Consider the following 18,051-nt stretch of genomic DNA (forward strand, 5'->3'; position numbering starts at 1 on the left):
GGGTCCATAGACCAGTTGCACTGTAATATTCCTATACTGAAATTGTCTAGATTGCATTTTCTCACAGTGGAAACCAATTTCCACAGGTGTGATGATGTGATAACAGTTGTGATAGTGGTTTATTGAACATTTCCCTCTCTCATCCATACGGGTGGTTTGTGCGTCTTCTTCAATTCCCAGGCCCTCTAGACGCAGACCCGGGGGAGGGAGTTAGAACTTAGAACTCCTGGACAACGCTCTCGGAGGATGTATCTGGGATCTGTTGAAACCACTCTCCCAACAACCACAAAGTGCTCATACCACCACTGGGATCACTTTCCCTTCAATTTCCACATTCTCTGGTTACTTATGTGTTCTTATTCTCAACCACCCTTTGCGGTGTGTCATTGTGAGCTGTTCACAGAGAGCTACTATGTGCTGGACTGTCTCAGAGGGGTAGAAGCCATTTTTGTTTAGCCAATGTGGCTAAATCAATGGTTTACTATTCATTCTGAAAGGGAACGTGTTGAAAGTCCTGCTGAGTGTCTAATAATAAAAAAGCTCTGTCATTCCCAACCACTGAGACCCTTTTTCAGTGTAAACTGTTCACAGAGAGCTACTATGCGTTGGACTGTCTCATAGGCTTTGTAGGAGCCATTTCTCTTTAGCTAATGTGTACAGTTTACTATTCATAATGGACAGGAAGTTGTTGAAAGTCCTGGTGGGAATGGACAGTTTTGCAAGCCACAGGCATCTTTGCACAGTTGGCACTTTGTCGCCCCGATCTGATGTGGTAGACCCACTGCTGCTATCGATCTGGTGCCAGAGTGCCTGTTCAAGTGCTGCTATGATTAGTGCCGCAGTGTTGTCCTTAAATCTATCCTTTTCCACCGTTGTCCCAAGGAGGGACTTTTCCTCCCATTCTCTCCTGACACTTCTTCTGCTAGCTCTTGACCCACACCATATACTATATGTTGGTGTTTACATATATCTTTTCATATATACATATAAACATACACACACAATACAAAATTACATCCTACTGTATATTTTATAGTAGGATGTCATTTTGTATTTTGTGTTACCTGTGTTATGTTGTGCAATACTGCTTTATTACATTGCTTTGTTGTACTTGTCTGTTGTATTGCCTCAATTATCATCAATTATATACTGTATTGTGCGGGTCTCTGCCCACAGGTATGGGTTTAGGGATGGAGACGGAGTCTTTCTGGCCGTGGGTTGCCGACATAGCGAGAGTTTTTATTATAAAAACCGAACAAAAAGGCTTGTGTGTCAATAGGATAAACGATAAACAATAATGTGTTTGGGCGCAGGAGGAATGACGTCCAGTCTGGCTCCTGGTCGGCTGACGAGCCCATGCGCCGATCCCTCTCTGCAAGACACAAACATTAAGAAAGCTCCCTGCCCCGGATCGGACCAATCAGTGCCACCAGGGCACTGATTCCCCTTGGTGAAGTGGGAAGGGGAAGTGAATAACATTGATCATCTCATTCCAATGGCACCTGTCAAGGGGTGGGATATATTAGGCAGCAAGTGAACAGTCAGTTCTTGAAGTTGATTTGTTAGAAGCAGGAAAAAATGGGCAAGCGTAAGGATCTGAGCGACATTGGCAAGGGCCATATTGTGATCGCTAGATAACTGGGTCAGATCATCTCCAAAACGGCAGGTCTTGTGGGGTGTTCCTAGTATGCAGTGGTTTGTACCTACCAAAAGTGGTCCAAGAAGGACAACTGGTGAACAGGGTCATGGGTGCCCATGGCTCATTGTCCCTCCACTGTCCGTCCTGGCCGTCCTGAGTCTCAAAATAAATAATGGGGATGCTGAGAAATGACAAATAAAGAAATCTCTTAAAATAAAAACACAGAGTGTTTTTATTTTAGATGTACTTATTTTGATGAACCTGACGGAAGTTTGATAAAAATTTCAAGGAGAGAGTTTTGGTTTGATTTGGTTTTAGATATAAAAGCCTCTAATATAAGCTTGCTTCCAATAAAGTCCTAGTACCCTCTGCAGTTAAGGTATTTGTGGAAATACTGTATATAAAAGTAAGAGCAGTATTTAACAAAAACAAGAACAACAAGAACAACAACAACAACAACAACAACAACAACAACAACAACAACAACAACCTACACACATACAGTTAAGATAAAGAAAAATTCACAACTACTGAATTATTAAAAAGTTAGATTTGTCTTGCATCGCTTTGTGACACGGTATGTTTGGTCAACTTATGTTGTGTCAGACACAATCTGTCACAGTGAGCGGGTAACTCCTGCAATTTTCAAGACACCTTGTTCGGTCTTTCATTCCTTGTCAGCCTCTGTCTTTTTCTCTTCTGTATCCAATACATTTGTCCTTTTTCCCTTTGATTGTAGTTTATTAATTTTCTTTGATGGTTTTGCTGATTATTTCTAGGTTTTGATGGGTTTCAATTGGCATTAGTGAGATACGTTTGAGGGACTCCTAAATTAACATTAATATCTGTGGCTAGATTAGTCGTGTTCAACCTTTTTTAGTCGATGACCCACAAATTTTTGTATTTTTCATCAAACCCCTTTCAAGAATATGCAAGAACGAAGCCTTAATTCATATTCTATAGCTCAGATAGGTGATTACAATAAAGTAATAAAAATATTTTTTGGTCCTCTACAAAAAACAACTTTCAAATAGAAAATGTGAAACATAAATTGTAAATTATGTAACCTTCTATTCTGCCAAGCGTACAAATGGAATGAACCAATGCGATTGGGCCTCTTTCCCGAACATTAAGCATGAACAAATCCAGCCAGCAGAAGGCCCTGGGTTCCATTCCTGCCTGGGGCGCCGTTGGCACCATGCTCCGGCGGGTTATCTTCCAAATAGGAGCCTTTCTGTGTGGAGTTTGCATGTTCTCCCCATGCTCACATGGGGTTTCCTCCACCTAACATCAGTAAGGACCCCCACCAAAAACATGCACCCATCACCATCGTCTGACCAGCGATGGACACCTGGTACGAGGTCCCCGGGCGCGTCGACTAATGCGGCCCACTGCTCCTGCCTGCCCCCCCCTCCCAGAGGAAGGACAAGCCAGGATGGGAGAAATGCAGAGGCCACATTTCACTGGCCACCACCCAAAAAGCATGTGTGCGGTGTGTCATGTGACGAATAATGATTCTTCTCTTCTTTAACTTCATCCAAAGTGTGAACCTCAGGGGACACAGCATCCATTGCCTCAGTTTTTAGCTATTTTAGAGCGGACACATTGTGGTGGATGGGATGGCTTGAGCAGCCACAGCTGCTCGTTGGTTAGGCTAACAGGGGGCAGGTTTAAAAATCTCATCCACGCACTCGTTCAGAATAGGAGCCCTGTCATGACATGTTCCATCTGCTCCTGGCTAATTCCACCTAGCCCCATCTCTACAATAAACTGGTGTTGACAACCCCCTGTTGTCTGTGTCTCTGTACCGGAGGTCCCTGAAAACACCACTTGGATGGCGTCTGGTGGCGAAACTGCCACACCTGTATAATGTTATGGAATAGGACACCTTTTCTGTCTTCAACTTCTGAAACAATAATTTATATTTCAGCATTAATAAAAATGTTTCTTTTTTTTACCTTTGGGGCCATGTTTTACTTTTTCAGTGTGCTATACAAAAGTGTCTCTATCTTCAAGCCTGCACAAGGAATGTGGTTATATGGGAAAATGAGGGTGTGGTTTATTCAAATAAGATGTTTCAGGGACGTGCCCATCAATTGAGAATGATCCAGCACCACAAATTGGACTGGAAGGCACATGTCTGGCACAAACTTCGTATTTTTTTTCTGCACACAAAGTACGATCATTTCTTCACACATACTGTAGTCGCAAAGGATGCCCATTGTATTTGAACAAATAGAAGAACATAGGAAATGCGCTATTCTCGATGTAACACATGATTTGAAATATTAGATTAATGGTTAAAATGCACTGGAAAGTCCCAGCGTGGAAAATTGTATGACCGTTGAGGAAGCCTTGGGCAATTAGGCTTTTAACTTTATACAGCTCTATTCCAAAACCACAGTTGAATCAGTGTGGAAAAGTTAGCCCACAGTATAAGTGCAAAGGCAGTCTGCTGCATTACAAGGAGTTACAAATGTGTCATGCATCCCTGGACAATAATTAAACAAACAACGGATCATTACTCAAAAATAACTGTCCTGGGGTTTAAATATACTCAAGTTATACCACAGTTAGCAAACGATCTGCTCCTTTATTCACTGACAAGATATTTTGAATAAAAATCCAGTGATTTTCACATGTGCGACAACCTCAATGCTCATCCAAACAAGTCAAATATAAATAAAATAATAATTAAACAGTCTGTCAGGGACCAGCAGGCCATTCTAGGGGGCTGCATCTGTAGAAGAGATGAGAGGGAGAAGAAATGGGGGTTGAAATGTTCACTGGAACAATATTCTTTTCTCTTTTTTTTCTTTTGAGATCAATTGACTAGCCTATAGTTGTGTGTATGAGGTTATTCCGCTAGCTTTGGAAATATTGCAATCATAAATGCATTTCGTATTGCATATAATAGGTCATATTTTATAATTCTTTCTTCCTACTTAGAAAAAAAAACAGCAGAAAATTGATGAAATTTCCTGACTTTCCTCATTTCACAATATTTTGTGGACTGCTTTACCCACAATACTTTAAGATAATTTCTGTTAGAAGACTTATTTTCCTTATCAAGTAAAACTTTCCCAACCCATTAGCTGATTGAAGTTTTTTTTTTTCAAAATGTATTTTTTTAACGCAACATTTTTTCCAGGGTAGGAAAGCCATAAGCGATGAGAGTAGATACAAGAGTAGATCTGGCGAAAGATGAAAGGTGGAGGATAAGGAATAATGGAAAGACAGGGTATGACAGACAACCTTGTCACCTCAGAGTGAGACAAATCTCATGCACAACATTACAACCAGACACTGTGACGCGGTAACGCTGTGAATGTGTGTGTTAAGAGCACAGTGATGCAGTTAGTGTGTGTGCGTGCATGCACGTGTGTGTGTGTGTGTGTGTGTGTGTGTGTGTGTGTGTGTGTGTGTGTGTGTGTGTGTGTGTGTGTGTGTGTGTGTGTGTGTGTGTGTGTGTGTGTTTGTGGCTTCTTCTTTTGTGGTTCCATAGGAGTGTAAAGGCTGCTGCTATGGTCCAGATTATACAGAGATTGGTTACCATTTTTGCTCATTGCTTTATTGAGCCTGTCACATGCAGGACAGACAGTCACAGAGAAATTTGTTAGTTATGTTGGTTAGTTTATGTATAATAAGTATGTAGTATGTGTATATATATATATATATATATATATATATATATATATATATATATATATATATATATATATATTGTAGCGACCCAAGGGGGTGAGCCCAGGCCTTTTGGTTATGTTGAGGCAAAGGATCATGGGTCTGGAGTTGTTATGTGTCTCCATTGTGTTTTATTATTTGTTTTCAACCGGATATTCTGTTGGTGTTGGGCTGTGTTGTTTGTGTTGGTGGGTGACCCAGTGTTTCCTGTTGTTGACTAGGACAGGGCCGTGACGTTGACTGACGTAGGCGTTTGTGGCCTCAGGGGTTCTATGTGTTATTGTTGTCTGTGAAAATAAATGGAAGCTGCACCTGCTGGTCATGCGGTGCAGGTGGTGGCTTAACAAGAACGCTGTCTTGACCGAATTAATTTGTTTCACAGTGCAAGCTCACCACAATATATATATATATATATATATATATATATATATATATATATATATATATATATGTGTGTGTACATGTGTGTGTGTGTGTGTGTGTGTGTGTACACCGCATTCCAAATTATTATGCAAATTGGATTTAAGTATCATAAACATTTAATTTTTGTTTTTCAATTAAATTCATGGATGGTATTGTGTCTCAGGGCTCATTGATCACTGAAATCAACCTCAGACACCTGTGATAATTAGTTTGCCAGGTTAGCCCAATTAAAGGAAAACTACTTAAGAAGGACATTCCACATTATTAAGCAGGCCACAGGTTTCAAGCAATATGGGAAAGAAAAAGGATCTCTCTGCTGCCGAAAAGCGTCAAATAGTGCAATGCCAACATTAGATATTTCATACCGTGATCATCGTACTGTGAAGAGATTTGTGGCTGATTCAGAGCACAGATGGGTTCGTGCAGATGAAGGCATAATGAGGAAGGTGCCATTACAAAGCAGCAAACAGGTATTTGAAGCTGCCAGTGCCTCTGGAGTCACACGAACCTCAAGGTGTCGGATCCTCCAGAGGCTTGCAGTTGTGCATTGTAGTTTCTTGATGAATTTGATGTGTTGATGAATGAAGGAGTGACCGCTGACGCTGACTTGATTAAAATAATAGTTTTATTACACAAATCAGCATCAAACCAGACTTGCCTAGGACCTCACTCGCTTTAGTAGCTGTACAGAAATAACATACCACATCTGGTTCCAATCCATAGGTGTCAGCTCAGCCTCTGTCTTGCCATAAATCTAAACATTTTCCCTTCTCTCCTCGCTGGGCCTCCAACGTACACACTCTAAAGTTGACTTTCTCCGTGTAACTTTCGAAGTAATATCGTCAATATTGTTACGATGTTAATTGGCTTAATAGAAATTACTTAATAACAAACACAATTGGTTATAAAGTACCCTTCTGACCAAGCTTAGTCGTAGCAATACAGCAAATTTGTGGAGTGTGAGAGCGAAAAACCCATCTGGCAGCTTCCTTTCTTCGAACATCCAGCAAACAATCAAGACAGGAAAATTCTCTCACAGTCCCTCTGCCCCAGGCAACCACCTAAGGTACTCTAAATCAATTAACAGAAAAAGAAGAAGGGTTTAGAAAACTGTACAGGATGTAAAATATAAATTCATACATTTAGAACCTCAGAAATAAATCAAAAAATCTGTCCAAAGTCAGGCTGGTCGACCCATCGGACCTTCCAGTGGACCTTTCCCTGCCTAGCACCAATGTCCCTCAAAAACCGCAAAAAAAGAAAATACCTGAGGTCCCAATGTATTCACTTCATCCCATTACAGACAACTCAAAGAAAACAATAGCAAATCAAAGTAATATGTCTTGCAAAAAATATCTAGTGTAGAGTACAGGATATTCATCAATAATACAGATTACATTGTAATAAACAAACTCCAATATTGTAAAAACATTCAGGACACATATGTATGTATTGAACTGTTGCTTTTTTAACACCATCAACTTTTAATGATATTTCACTCAACCTTGATCATGATGTCCTTATTCAGGGTCCGCCGTCCATTTTCATCCTCCATTTTTGAGTGTCCATGTTTGAATGTTCAAGTCCATCAGGCTGTTAGGATCTCTGGACACAGTCACCCTCTGACTGGTCCTGAAAGAAAGAATCACCAGCCAGTATCTTGCACAAACATCAAATACAGTATAATAATTTCACTTTTGCATTATACTTTAACATTATTCTAATATATGATTAACCAATTCAGACCTTTGTGCTGACAGATTTTAATTATGCGATTTTTCAGAACACCAATCGTTTTTCCACAAACACCTTGGCTTTGCGGATGATAAACAGCTCCTAAACGTTGTTTAATTCCCAATTTCTGCAGAATTAATTTTACTGCTCTATCGCCAAACTCTTTCCCATTATCTGAGGATATGGAAGTCCCCACCTGCTTATAACCTCATGACACAAGAACTTGGCAACCGACTGAGCATCTTTACGCTTGGTTGGATACGCCTCAGGCCACCGTGAAAATCTATCCACGACGACTAACATGTATCTTTTACTTCCTATTGGTCTTATCATGTCAACAAAATCCACAACCAGCTCACGCATGGGACTTGTTGGAGTTGGAATGTGACCGGGTGGACTCATCACACCCCTCTGAACATTATTTTTAAGACAGATTGTGCATCTGCCTATGACATAATAAATTTGCTCAAGTAAGTACGGTGCCCAAAAACCATACTCTTTCATGATTGTTCTCCTTAACTCTCCCCTTGCAACATGGGCTAACCCATGTGCTTTCTGAATCATCAGACCTAGTAGGTCAGGGGGTGCCACCATCATTCCTTGATGATTGGAGATGATTTCTCCACAGCCCAGCAGAATCTTGTGTGGCTCCTCAGTCCAACCATAATTGTTTATCTATGGCTGACGCCGCTTCTTGCATCGCGATCACATCTCTGAGCGTGATTTTATCTTCCAGGTCCACTTCATGGGTGACCAGAAGAACCTTGCCTGCTTTGTTTGCTCCTGTAACTGCTTTTGCAAGCTCATCAGCCGCTTTGTTACCTTGTGTGACCCTTGACATGTCCAATTTGTGTGCTGCACACTTAGCTACAGCTATTTCCCTTGGTTTCATCATTGCATGCAACAATTTCATTATCTGGGCATGATGCTGTATCGGAGAACTATCGGTTTTCTTAAATCCTCGATTTTTCCACACCGATCCAAATAAATGACAGACATTATGTGATTATGCAGAATCTGTATATATTGTTACTTGCTTGCCTTCGGCCAATAGACAAGCTTCAGTCAGGCCCACAAGCTCAGCAAGCTGTGCAGAAGCAGGTTGTGGTATTACTTCTGCTTTGTCAACAACAAATTCAGTTCCCAAGGCTTTGAATACTGCGTAACCAGCACTCAATGTGTCTCCTATTCGATAGCAGGACCCATCAGTCCAATACTCCACATCTGACACATGCAGTGGGAAAGATTGCAAGTCTGATCTGAGCTTTGCATATCTCTCTACTTCCTGAACACAATCATGTGGCTCTCCATCCTCTGGTGTTGGCAAATTCTCAGCTGGATTTACCGTGACGCACCTTACTAAGGTGACATCTTCCTGCTCTAAGAGCCTATGATAGTCTCTTAGCCTAGACATAGTCAATGTACATTTACCGAAGTTCAAAAGATTTCTGAGACTATGATGGGTAAGAATTGTCACTGGGTAACCCATAGTTACTGATGATGCTTTCTCATACATTAGATGAACTCCCACCATTGCTCTGTAGCACCGTGGTAGCCCCAATTCTACTTCTGAATAGGCAGTAGAATAATACGAAACATGTTGAGGACTTGTCCCTGTACCTGTGGGATGACAAAGAACTGCACATGCATATTTGCCTCCAGTGGACGTAGCCACATGCAGCAAAAAGTTCTTAGAGTAGTCTGGCAGCACTAGCGCTGGAGCTTCTTGTAGCCTCTGTTTGATCGTTTCAAATGCCATTAGACCTTCCTGCGTCCAGGTGAGGTTACAGTGGAGTTGAGCATTCCCAGTCTCTTTTATCATGGCTCTCAAAGGCCCTGTTAGGCAGGCATAATCTTCCACCCAGGCTGAAGAATATCCCGCAATGCCAAGAAATGTCATCATCTCTCTGACGTTCTAGGCTTTGGTGGCTTTCGAATGGCTTCCAAATGACTCTCAGAGATGCGTCTGTGTCAATGGGTTATTGTTTGACCCAAATAAACGACTTTTTCTTGACAATACCGCCTCTTCTGAGAGGCCTTGTTTCCTTTGTCTGCCAATAGCTGTTACAGTTTGTTTGAGTCCTCATGGCACGTTTCCTTATCCGGTGAACAGATGACGATGTCGTCCAGATACTGAATGACAGTACTTTTCAAGATCTGATCAATCCCAGCCAAGTCATCCTGCAACCCTTTATTGAAAATGTGTGGGCTATGTTTGAATCCTTGAGGGAGCCTCTTGTACTTGAAGGTTTGGCCTTTGTATGTGAATCCAAACAACCCTTGACTTTCTTCGCTCAATGGAACACTAAAAAATGCTCCACACAAATCCAACACTGTGCAGTGTGTAGCCTCTGGAGGAATTTGGGCTAGCAAGGTATCTGGATTTGGTACATCTGCTGGAAAATCCTGCACCACTTCATTTATCGCTCTTAAATCATGTACCAAGCGATAGGACTCATCTGGTTTCTTTAAAGGCAATCTAGGCGTATTGCTCTGAGGATCCAAACATATTTCCACTACACCTGCTTTTAACAGTCCTTCAATTTGTGGTTCAATCCCTTTGATTGCCTCTTCCTTGAGTGGGTATTGGTTCTTCCAAGGAGGTTTCGTTCCTGTTCTCAGTTCAACTCTCACCGGTTGGGCTGACTTCACAAGTCCGATGTCAGTTCTATGTCGTGACCACAAACATTCTGGAATTTGTTGCATCATCTCCTCTCTCATGCTGTCTGAGTCCAATTTAGCGCTGAACATTGATTCATGTGTCATCTGTATCACTTGTGGTTGTCCTTGTCCTTGAGCTGAAATCATGATTTTCGTGAACTTCTGTTCTTCACTTATCCAGATAGCAAGATTCTCCTTTATTGGTGAAAAAATGGCTTCCTCAGCTTCTGCCATCATTTCTCCTATTTGCTTCTGCTCAAATCCTTCGGCCACCATTAAAGTCACATGTGGCACACTTTTCTCAATGTCGTACTCTTTCTCGAGATACTCATTCATGTTAATCTTCATAGCTGCTCCTTGTGGTCCCACAATTATGCAGCATGAGGTCAGCTGAACATGCTTGGGTTGACTACTCAACTATTCTTCCGGATCCAATTGGCCCGCTTTCTTGAAATATTGCAGTGATGTGATACTCAGGGGGCTTAGCATCAGGCATATTTGCCACAATGAACTTCTCCCACATCTTGGCTGGCTCTAATAGCTCTGGACTAAGATTTCCAATCTACTATACTAAAGAAGTCTCGGTCCCTGGTTCCATAAATAATTGGTGGTAGACATAGCATCTCTTTCCAAGAGTGCAATGGCCGTATTTTCTGACACCAAAATAGGTAGTGTAGCTTTCCGATTTTAATAGCAGAGCTCAATTGGTTTTGTGAGAGGAATCAGCTGTTTCACACCCTCAAACCCGATTGTCCGTACCAATTGGTCAGACATGGGGAGATGTATAGCATCTTCGGGCCGAACACAGGTGAAAGCTGCTCCGCAATCTGCCATTACTTCCAATGGCTCATCATTTATTTTCACCTCTATTTTTGGATCTTGTTACGGCGCTGATACTACCAGCTGACACCTCCCTTTCGAGTCTTCCTGGCACCCCTAGAAACCAGGTTCCAGACCCCTGTAAGGGTTCGCCGGTCCCCTGGGTGGCTGTGTTTTTCCTCTGAAGCCTCCTCTGAAACCTCCTCCGAAGCCTCCTCCGAAGCCTCCTCTGAACCTGTAGCAGTCGCGTGCAAAATGGCCTAGTTATCCACAATTATGACACGCTCCTTGAGACTGTTGGAAATTTCCTCCTCTTCCTCTTCCTAAATTTCCTTGACCTCTTTCTCTCCATGTTTGTGGTTGGTCAAAAACTGGCTGTGGAAAGGAGACAGTGGGGACCACAGGTGGTAGAACCTGAATCTGTCCTTGCTGTTGTTGTGGTGGTAATTGATTTGGCTGTGACTGGCTCTGCATAACCACAGCTTGTTTCTTTTCCTTCCTCTTGCTATCCACCAACTGTATTTGGTTGAGTTTTCTGAGAGTCTCCTGGTCCCGTTTCTTCTGGTCATGCTCCCTTTTCTGATATAGCTCCACTTGATGCGCTATGTGGTCCGTATAAACACCTTTGGTCATGCTTCCAAGACCAACCACTTCTGCCAATTTGCTCCTCACTTGTAGAGGCAGCCCCCTCTGTATTTTAGCTCAGAGAATTGATTTCTCCATTTGATTCAAATCTGGATCATTTCCTGTGACATTTCTCCACACTTGATGAGTTCTTGACACATAAGCTCTTGGATTTTCCTGTGGGCCCAATGCCTCGATAAAGATGTTGTCCGGGTGTACGTTTGTTGGAAATGCATCTTTCAATGCTCTCCACATCCGACCTCTACTTGCAGCAAACAATTCTGGATTATACACCGCAGTTGCCATGTATCTGTTAAGGCCTGCCGCCTGCAGGATCTCTTCCATAGCTGGGACTCCAATGAGGCTGGCCAAAAGCCTTTTAATATCTCCCATGGCAGGCTGTGTTCCCACCAAAACCTCTTCCAGCTTTGAGATCCACGGATGTGCTCCATCTTGAAGAGTGGGTAACTTTTCAAGTATGTTAGACATGTCTGTATTCTGCCAAGGCTTGTATTCTAAATTTTGTCCTTGAATTATCACTGGACACATTTTGTCGGGTCTCTTTCCTTTTCTTGGACGTAGTCCATACCTCAAAGTGTCTGGCTTTTGAGGCTTTTTCTTCTGTAGTTTCTTCTCCATTATTTGCTGTTCTTGTAACCGTTTTTCCAATGCTTGTCGAACTCGGGACAGGTGGAGTCACTTATGTCCTCGAGGCATCTGTTTATACTCCTCTCAATCTCTCTTAAAACCATGCGTCTGTCATCTCCTACCCCAGTGCTGGCTGCTAACGGTTGAAAACAGGAAGGGCCTTCTTTCTCCGATTCTTCATCGCTTTCACTCTGTTCACTCTCATCTGTGTCGTCCGTTCCTGGTTACATTTTCCTCACTGGTCGATCTCCGTTTTTCTCCGCTTTAGCCAACATCCGTCTGACTGCGGGGTCGTATCCTCCAATAGCTTCCTCAGAGTCACTCCCAATCTCGTCTCCTATTTCCAGACTTTTGACTCATTGTCTGCTTCCCAGACGGTTCCTTCTCTTGGTACTGTTGGAGCTCGCATACATCTTGATGGTTGTTTTAGCCTTGCCCATCTCTATTATTTGCACATCTTCATCTTTGAAGAGATTGTTGCCCTCCTATGTAATCACTGGGAGCTGGGGATAAACATCAGTGAACTTCACCTCCTTCTCATAACGTGGGGGCTTCTTTACGGATGCTGTATGTGAGAATGGTGTGGGAATCTTCTCCATCAATTTCAGTCAAAATCAGTTTCCTTTTCATTTTTCTTTATTTCTTGTCTACTATGTTCTCTTTTATCCTTTGCAGCTCCTTTGTCTTTTCTCCTTGTGTCTCTTTCCTTTCTTGCCTTTCTTTTGATTTACTTTATATGTGGACACAAGCACCTGCATTGTTTTAATCACATCCAGGTTAAGAGTTCCTTCAACTGGCCACGGTTGTTCAATGTCAGGCCAACGCTTGCTCCATTTTCCTGATATTTTTGCAATATCTTTAATAAGGGGATTATTATTTTGCACTACATCAATAGGAGTGATTACTTTTGTAATTTTAGTATCCATTTTTGACATCCTAATGACCCTCTTATTTTACTTTTATTGTAAATCGAATTGAATTATTGTAATGTAATCACGTGTAATGTACGTGTAATCACACTCAACCAAAAACAGCTGAATTTGCCAACCCCAAAGGACACTTCCCACTTGTGCAAGCCAATTCACTTGTTCACCATCTGATGCATCTGATCACACTCATTTACGTTAAATTATCAAAATTATATCAGTGTTCATTCTCAAAACAGCCTAGATAAACCATACTCAGATAATGAAACCAATATTCGCAGAACTCAACAGTATTTAAATTTAAAGCTTTTACGGCCAATGCCTTAATTAGTCAGTCCGTTGCCAAGTCTCTCACTAAATAATTGCAAATGCAATGTATGAAAAATAACTACTACAAACCTATATGTGAAAACAAGCTAAACACATATATTAAAACTAAATGTATAGACATATGGGTACAGTAAATGCAGGTGAGGTCTGTTGAAGGAGTTTGCGGACAAAACCGTACTGGCCTTTAACTGGTTTAGCTGGATTCAGGATTCCAAAACGTTGTCATCCGCAAGCCTCAGTGTCTGTGATGATCTGCCAGATGTCTTGTCATCTGCCCTTTGTATGATCCAATTCAGACTCATTCCATCTTCTCTGTCTTTCCACCAGCTTTCACTCAGCATAGTAAAAGAGAGGAAGAAAGAAAAAAGAAAAAGAACAACAGAAGAGTTCAGTGTCTTAGGCTCACTCTTAATTCTTATACACACTGTAATACAATTCAGTGTGACATACATTATCAGCTTTATTATTTTAATAAATAAAGCAATGGTTACTTTTACTCATGCAATGCATTTAAAGTCTAAAGAGTATATTAGTCAATCTGATATCACCTTTAATTTGTTATTTTTATTCTATTTATCTATTTATTTTCATTTTATTTTATTATTTTTATTCTATTTATCTATTTAATTTTATTCTATTTTATTATTTTTTTCTTCTATCATAATGAGAGAAAAGAGTAGAGGGGGGGCTCAACACAGCCCCTCTTGAACTTGAACTTGAACTTGAGTTAACTAAGTTCCATTCTGTATGAAGCACCACCCCTTGCTACGCCTCTTAAATTTAGCAAAGACTTCAGTATGGACTGGTCGTCAGCGATTGAACATCCTGTTTTGGCTCCCGTAGGAACAGCCCAGCTCAATGCAGTTACACACAGTCATATATCATAGCTGTTTTTCTCTCAGCAGCCGAAACACAAAACCTCTCAAAAACCAGTGTCTCCCTTCACCCCAACAAGACCATCCACTCTTCTAACCAGAGAGGACTCACAGAAATCACCGCCACACACACCCCAAGCACAAAAGGAAAAAGAAAAAACCCCACACACTAATCAAACAATTCACAAATCCTTCTTCCAATTCAGAGCAGGAAATTTTCTTTTCTTTTCTGGATGTGTACATGCAAGTGTAGGCAGACTGTGGCTTTAGTCCTTCAGAAAGATCATGTTGTTATCAAATATATAAAGTCCTGTAAAGGTTCATATCCTTTATCAAATGTACAAACGTCCATGGAAAAAAGGCTCATATATATTTATCAAACGTCCTTAAAGAAAAAGGCTCATATATTTATCAAACGTCCTTAAAGAAAGGCTCATAATCTTTATTATCAACTTTACAAAGTCCGTAAACAGGCTCATATATGTTTATCACTAAAGGGGCAAGAAATATTAGTCTTTATATATAATTCAATTGCTCACCACATATTTATACCTATTTAATAACACATATATTCTATTTATCACTTACACATAAACAAAACATTACACAAAGCTCTTCACACATCTGTAGCCGCAGCACTTTCACACTCACACTCACAAAAAGAAAAAAAGAAAAAGATATGTCTGTCCTGCAGAACATCTGATCCTCCAAAGACTTCAACAGCGCTTAGCTTTATGTTTTAACGTCGACTCATTTATACTTTTTTAATTTCATCGAAATTTTCACTTTGGCCAAACTTTTAACAAATTATCTTTTTAATCAGATTCTCTCGTCATGCATGTTCACTTGTTCTCCAGGGCAAGTTCAGCCCTGTTTTTCCCACTTTTCTCAAACTCTATTTTTCATCTTTTTAGCCTTTAACTTGGAACTCTTTTTACTTAACTTTTCATCTTTTTCATTTGACTTTGGGCTTTTAACTTTTATCTCTTTTTCACTTTACTTTCATATTTTTCATCTTGCTTTAGGCTTTTAACTTTTATCTCTTTTTCACTTTATTTTCATCTTTTTTATCTCCATTCATATAATTTTATATTGAGTCAATTCCCCTGGCCAGGGTTATTTCCTCTTTGTTTTTTCTACCTAGATTTGACTATATTATATTTCATTCGGCCAACTTTCACGCAGCATTTAATGTACACGTCTTACTGTTTAACGAGATACAGGCCCTGTCTTCGTTAATCTTGCATGGTTATTTAAATAACTTTTGGCTACTAGTTCTGCCATTCTACAATTACTTTTTACTTCAACTTTCTCCACATCTTTTAAGCCTTTAACTTTTACTTTTAACTTAATCTTTTATTTCTCTCATCTCTATTCTCTTTTTCAACTTAATTCTCTTTTTCTCCGTTCATTATTCTCTTATTCCCCTTATTTACATCTTTTACAACTTAATAAACCCCAATTTAGACGGAAACTCACTTCACACATCAAGACATCATCTCCATCTCCGCACACTCTGCTCTTGTCAGTGCAGCCCATCTGCACAAAACACAACTGCTTCAAGAACCACACACAGCTCAATTTTGTGAGAGGTCACTCACCCTGAGAGTGGTAGTTTGCTGGAGCAGGCAGCATCGGCAGATGAGGCCCAACAGATCCTAGTTCGTGATGCCACTTTGTAGTTTCTTGATGAATTTGATGTGTTGTTGAATGAAGGAGTGACCGCTGACACTGACTTGATTAAAATAATAGTTTTATTACACAAATCAGCATCAAACCAGACTTGCCTAGGACGTCCAGGAGAGAACCGAACCGGATGGATTCTCTGCCAAGCGGCGATCGGCACTCGCTTTAGTAGCTGTACAGAGATAACATACCACATCTGGTTCCAATCCATAGGTGTCAGCTCAGCCTCTGTCTTGCCATAAATCTAAACATTTTCGCTTCTCTCCTCGCTGGGCCTCCAATGTACACACTCTAAAGTTGACTTTCTCCATGTAACTTTCGAAGTAATATACTTCAATATTATTACCGTACTATATCTCAGCTTTGGGAGCTCGGTGACCTATTCAAACCTTCCAGACACCTCAGCATAAACCTACTTCCGGCCACCCCTTACCAATGCTCAAAAGCAGAAATGGTTTCAGTGGGCCCAGAGATGCATGAAGACTAATTTTCAAAACAGTCTTGTTTACTGATGAGTGCCGTGCAACCCTGGATGGTCCAGATGGATGGAGTAGTGGATGGTTGGTGGATGGGCACCATGTCCCAACAAGGCTGCGACCACAGCAAGGAGATGGCGGACTCATGTTTTGGGCTGGAATCATGGGGAGAGAGCTGGTAGGCCTCTTTAGGGTCCCTGAAGGTGTGAAAATGACCTACGGCAAAGTATATAGAGTTTCTGACTGACCACTTTCTTCCATGGTACAAACTCTCTAGCGGGGATGGTAGCTCAGGAGGTAGCGCTGGTGGTCTAGTAATCTAAAGGTTGCTGGTTCGATCCCAGGCTCCTCCTGCTAGCATGCTGTAGTGTCCTTGAGCAAGACACTTAACCCCTAAGAACCGTGCCTTCTGTAGCAAAATCATCTTCATGCATGACAATGCACCATCTCATGCTGCAAACAATACCTCTGTGTCATTGGCTGCTATGGGCATAAAAGGAGAGAAACTCATGGTGTGACCCCCATCCTCCCCTGACCTCAACCCTATTGAGAACCTATGGAGCATCCTCAAGCAAAAGACCTATCAGGGTGGGAGGCAGTTCGCATCAAAACAGCAGCTCTGGGAGGCTATTCTGACATCCTGCAAAGAAATTAAAGCAGAAACTCACAACTTTAATGGATGCAAGAATTGTGAAGGTTATATCAAAGAAGGGTCTCATATATATATATATATATATGTTTCTATATGTATAGAATAGCTGTGTTCACTGTTCTGGCTGTTTAATCTTATCAAGGTAATGTTGGGGGATGGTAGCTCAGGCGGTAGAGCTGGTGGTCTAGTGATCTAAAGGTTGCTGGTTCAATCCTAGGCTCCTCCTGCTAGCATGCTGTAGTGTCCTTGAGCAAGACACTTTGCTCCTGATGGCTGCGTCCGTCCGTGTTTAAACAATTGTAAGTCCCTTTGGATGAAAGTGTCTGCTAAATGTAATTTGTCTATTATCTTCATTTTTCTCCCTACCTGTACTTCTTCCCGCTTTGGCATTACTGTATTTATGTATGGAAAATTATCATTTCCAAGAAAGCCTTTTTCAATTGAGAGAGAGAGAGAGAGAGAGAACAAAGATAAAGGAAGAGAAAGGAAGAGAGAAATAAGGGTAAATAGAGGAAAATAAATTCATTGAGTTGGTATTCATAAAAAATAAATCGACTTGCTTTTGCACGGAGCTTGACAGCAACGTCACTAATGATACACAGTTTTGCACACTGGGGTGACTAAAGTTAGACTCCGCATGCACTTGTCTCCTGGAAACTAACTTTGGGTTCTTTTGTTTACAGATGTAGATTCAAAGTCAAAGTGAGGACCTGCAGTTGTTACCTACACAGCACTTTCTGAGCCAAGGGGTCAAGTTGACGCGTTCTCCTATCAAAGCAAGCAAAGACCGTGGGTGGAAACCTATCCATCAAAGGACCCACACAGTACAGCATGTAGCTTTTGCGCAACACTGTGCCAACAACTTTGTGCTCCT

The sequence above is a fragment of the Zeus faber genome (assembly GCF_960531495.2).
Source record: "Zeus faber genome assembly, chromosome: 6".
NCBI classification, from domain to species: domain Eukaryota; kingdom Metazoa; phylum Chordata; class Actinopteri; order Zeiformes; family Zeidae; genus Zeus; species Zeus faber.